Below are 5,336 nucleotides of genomic sequence, written 5' to 3' on the forward strand. Positions count from 1 at the left end.
GGCGGGCGGGCTGGCGGGCTGCGCGCCGCTCCGCGCTCCTCGGCGCCGTCCAGGCTTTACCTCGGTGGATGCATGGTGAGACAGACAGGCCGGCCGGTCCGGGGCGCCGCTCAGGCCGGAGTCGCTGGGCGCTCTCGAGCCGTCCCCGCGCCCCCTCCCGCGCTCCCTCGTTCGCCGCCCGGACGCCCGCCGCCGCCCGGCCCGCTAGGCGCTGCCCGGCGTCCCGGCGGGGGGCGGTGCGGGGCAATGGGGCGGTGGCGGCTGCGGCGGCGGCGCCGCACTCCTCATAGTGTCGGGCCCCTCAGCTGCCCTCGGCTCCGCGCCACTTCACTCCGCGCCGGCGGCCGCCCGCCTCGCACTCAGTTCTGGCCGTCTCGGCTCGGCGCAGCTCTGCGCCCCTCAGCGCCGCCGTGCGGGCCCCGCCGCCGCGCTCCGCTCCGCTCCCCTCGCCCCGCGCCGCTCCTCTCCCGCCCGTCCGCCCGCTGACCGCTCCGCGCCGCTCCCTGCCTCGCTCGCGCCCTTCCTAGGCCGGCCGGCCGGTCCGTTGCCTGGACCCTTCGGGCTTCGTTCGCGCTCCGCTCTTTGGCCCGGGTAGGTCCCGGGCCGGCTCCGCTCCGGCTCCGCACCCGCTGCTCCCGGAGTTCCGGCTCGGGCGGGCCACCTGGCTCCCGGCAGCGCCACAGGCACCGGACGCGGACACCGGGCTTTACTTAGTGCGCCTCTCGCTTCCGCCTCTCGTCCGCACCGCTGTGGCGGCCGCCGAGCGGCACGGCCCCGTGGCTCCCGCCGGCTATACCCCCTCAGTCTGTCGCCATCTTCCGCTGTGCGGAGAACACCTTGAGAGCCCGTGTGCGAGTGTGTTTGGGGGAGCGGGGCGGAGAAAGAGGCACCGAGAGGAGGAGGGAACGGGACCGGGGCCCCGACTGCGCCTGCGCCTCAGGACTCTCTCCCCCCCCCCACCCCGCCCGCACCCCACCCCAGCCCCCGCCGGCCGCAGCCTGTGCTGTTTGGGGATGTTTCCAGTCCACCCCCCAACTCCATTCACTTCAGTGCCTCCGTTCATCCGCCTGCTCCCCGCGTGCACAAGCCACACGCTGAGTCCCAGGCCCGGGCGATCCCCCTCCCCCACTAGCCTGGGCGCCCTCCTCCCTCCCCGGAGCCGCCCCTCTTTGCTCCCGAAGGCTAAGAGACTTCTGTGGGTGAATGTCGGGGACCAGAGGCAGGAGGCGTCTCCATAACGTCTCGCCGCCTCCCCGGGTCGCCTCCCCCGTCCCCGTGACTAGGAGACACTGGAACCGGCTGCTGATCGGACCAGTCCCGTGTCCCCAACTCTGCTGTCGCCCTCACTGTCCTGCCCGAGGCCGAGGCGGCTACTGGTGCTGAAGGACAGCTCCCAGTTTAGCTGCCGAGGAGGACCGAGCTTGGAGAGCGTCCTGGAGAGGGCAAGCAGTGGGCTAACACAGGTAGTAGTGCCAGGGTGTCGTTTTTACCCTTAGGAACATTGCCAGCAGCCTCCCCCCCTCCCACCCCCCAGTCCCGGTCCTAGCTTCCTGGCTCCCCCTACAGGCTGCTGAGAATAGCTGAGCGAGAGTTAGGGAAGCTGCGCTGGCGGCAGGGAACCATGTGCTTGGGGCCCTCACCGAGTCACATGGCACTAGGAACTCGGACGTACAAACGTCCGGCCGCGGCGCCACTAACCTTGTTTGGGCTCAGACGGATCCTGCGGTTTACTTCCTTTCCTCACTGCTTCTGACTCTCAGTAACGCTCATGTTCTCGTTTTTAATAGACCCTTGACAGAAAATAATAATAATACAGGAAAAAGCCCTTATTGAGAGCGTGCTACCAGAGGCACTTGCATTGCCCATCTTATATTCATGACAACCTTATGACATGGGGACCACAGGGAGCACCATTTACAAAGGGAGAAGCTGATTAAGTTGCCTTAAGTAATCAATGCAGCCAACACAGAACCCCTGGCAGGCTAGCTTTAAAGCTCTACTAACACGCCAGCTAAGCACTGGAAACATGACGGAGTGGGAACAATTACTTCTACCTTAACGGAAAAATATATTTTGTATTAAAAGATAAGACATAGATGTTGGTTTGTGGACGAAGTCATGGACTGGAGACTTGAGACCCGGTGATAGTTCTACCGCCAAGCAACCTGTGCACTCCTCAGTGGTTTTTTTTTCTTTCTTTCTTTTTTTTTTTTGAGTTTTTTTTTTCTTTCTAGCTTTTCATTACTATGATGACTTAAATACCCAAGGCAGCTAATTTGTAGAGAAAGGAGTTACTTAGAGCCCATCGTTGTAAAGGTTCCAAATGTGAATAGCATGATGCAAGCTTGGGGCTGAATCCATTCAGAGGAAGGGTCCACATTGGTGATCCTGGAGGCAGAGGGAGTAGGCAGGCACAAGATGCAGAAATCACCAGAGAATTCCCCTCCCGTTGTGCCCACCCTCCGTGATCTAAGGCCCTCTTAAGATGATCGCATCTCCCAATGACACCACCTTGGGAACCATGCCTTTAACACATGAGTCTTGGGGGACATTCAGCATCTGAACTACAACACCGAGACTTGCCTCTCCCCTAACATGAGGGGATAATAAGCTTCAAAAAATATTGTTGACAGTCGTTGCAGTATTTTGGCATCAGCTGGGCTGAGTGCCTGGTTGCAAAGAAAGTTTCTGGAAGAGAAAGCCTTGGAGTTAGTTTCCTAATGAAGTATTAGGATTTGGGTGGGTGGGAAAAGCACTGCAGGTGAGAGGATCGTGGGTGAAACATTTCAGGGACAAATAGCAGACCTGTATGTTTGTTAAGCCATGAGTTTAACTATGCGGATCGTGTCTGCGGGGAAGGGAGTGAGGTGTCTGCTGGGAAGGGGATATGAGACCAGAAAGAAAACTCTCAGCAATCTGGGAAACATGATTATGTTCTGAGCACTGTGCTGGGGTGTGGGGGGGAGGGCTAGATGGGCTTCTGAAGTGGATCAGATATAGCCTTGTTTTTGAGATGCTCACAGTTAAATTAGGGAGGCAGATACGTTACACAAGGAAGTGTAAGCAAATGCAATGAGAATGCTCCTGAGTGGGGCCTGCTGCTCATGGAGCGAAGGACCCATCAGCTCTTGCCAGCTTCCCTTAGAGATAATTTTGTGTACTTGAGCTGGACTATTACATTTGTGCTGTTATTTGTCAAATATCTATTGAAATTCTATTATGTTTCAAATGTTGTAGTCAATATCAGCAATGCAGACATGAATAAAATATGTGTCTTGGGCTAAAACCGTTTGGTTGAGGTTTTAGGGATGAATAGGAACTGACTAGACAGATGACAGAAAAGGTGGCATGTGAATGATGTTCCAGGCAGTGGGGATGTCATGTGTAAAGGCCAGTAGCAAAGCCAGCAAATGCATGTTCTGAAACCTGCAAAGCAGTTCATTGCGACTAGGTGTGAAGTGGGAGCACTGCCAAAAAAATGAGACTGGGGATTTGGCAGGAGCCAACTCATGAAGGGCCCTCAGTGCCATGCTAAGTAGTTTGGACTTTATCCCAAGGGTACTAGGAGCCATGGAAGAGGTTGAAATGTTTTCAGCAGGAGCTGACACGATCAGATTTGTATTTTTAGAAGATTGATTTGGCTGCAGCCTGGAGACTGGGTTGGAGGGGGTGAGACTAGAGGCACAAGAGCCAGTTACCAGACTAGTTAGCCCGGGGGTGGGGGGGTGAAAGACGCTGAGAACTGAACAAAGGCAGAAGCACTGAGGGCAGAGAGCAGAAATGCACAGGGAAAGAAAATGAGAAAGAGGGAATTGGAGGGACCTAGGTCTGGCCTAGATGTAAGGAATAAAGAGGAGCTTCAAAGAAGGAGGGTGAAGCCAGAGGATTCCAGGACACTGGCAGGGCTGCCCCAGCCCTCCTACAGACTGTCTTTTCGGAGTCAGTCTTTGTTTAGTCCTTGGAGGGTTCAGTGTTCTGTTTAACAAAGAAGGCTAATCGCTTTCAGACACCTAGGTCAGAGCTGATTGGCAGGGCCACAGTGATTGACACGGCCGAGTGCCAATGAAAGGGCAGCCTAGGCGATCAGCTCTGAGCACCTCTGGAGCTTTCTGTGAGAAGTCACTCAGGCAAGACTCCCTCCCTCTCCCCCAGAGCACACAGGGTGAAAAGTGTCTCACAAAGGTCCATTTAGCACAGGAGCACAATATAACAATAACTTACCCACAGAATACCCACCACACACAAAGGGGAAGTGGTAGCAAGCAGACTGGCAGCCAGAGAAGGCTCTCATTCCCTCGTTCTAAGTGACACACGAAATTAGGATGGGGCAGGGAAGGGACTGGTCTCTAACCAGCCCTTGAGGTAGAATAACCAAAGGTGGGGGTGGGATGGGGGCAGGGCACATAGCTCCACACAGCAGGTGGGCCCTGACCAATTGTCCTCCTAGCCTTTCCTCTCCACCTGCCTCACTGGAGGCTAAAGCTAGAAAATAAAGGTGAGTCACTCCTAAGGGACCCAGGGTGCCCAGGAAGAATACCCTCTAACCTGGCAGGGAGTGGGAGGAAGAGATAGGTGCACACAATTTGGAGCAGAAGAAGGAAGGCAAAATTTTGACTGGTGCAATGCTGACAATTAAGGAAAGATAAAGTAGAAGTCATCTAGAGGGACCGATGTGATTTCACAGGGAACCTTCTGTTAAGCTCAAATCTTAAAAGGTCATGGACAAGAGCTATAAAGACAGGCAAGTAATTATGGGTTGGAGGAGTGTCTAAGACCCTGTGAGAAGAGTGTCAGGATGGCTAAAGCGCAGCTTGAGCTGCAGCTTCTAGGTTTTTGCCCCCTTCTCCCTCTGAAGTTGAAGTAATTTTCTGTCTATCTGCAGGCTATACCTTTCTAAAGACAGGAAGGATTGAAATAATCCTAGCTTGGACGCTGGAACTTGGCATTAAGCCAACCCTCTTCTGTTGGCTAAGTCTGATCTTAAGTTTTCATAGAGCTTCTATCTACTTCGTTCCCTACTTCTGATTCCAAGCTTCTGTCTCATGTCTTGTTGCTGAGTCCCCCAGGCACCTCACATGACCCAGTCCCATTTTTTAGTTCACCAGCTAGAGAGGAAGTCCTGACCTCAAACCTTAATCCAGGAACTAAGGTCTTGTGGCCTCTAAACAGACCTCTCTGGTTGTACTTCTAAATGCCCCTTTTTTCTGTACTCCTCTGATCCTGCTTGCCTTCCCATTTACACATCCCATTTCCCTGTTGTAAATCCTATGTCCATGAGGGATGCTTTTTGGTTGCAAATCGGACAACTCTGTAATAATGACTTGAGTAAATGTAAG

This window comes from Ochotona curzoniae, unplaced genomic scaffold (genome assembly GCF_017591425.1).
Source record: "Ochotona curzoniae isolate NIBS_2020 unplaced genomic scaffold, NIBS_Ocur_1.0 contig_1274, whole genome shotgun sequence".
Lineage (NCBI taxonomy): Eukaryota > Metazoa > Chordata > Mammalia > Lagomorpha > Ochotonidae > Ochotona > Ochotona curzoniae.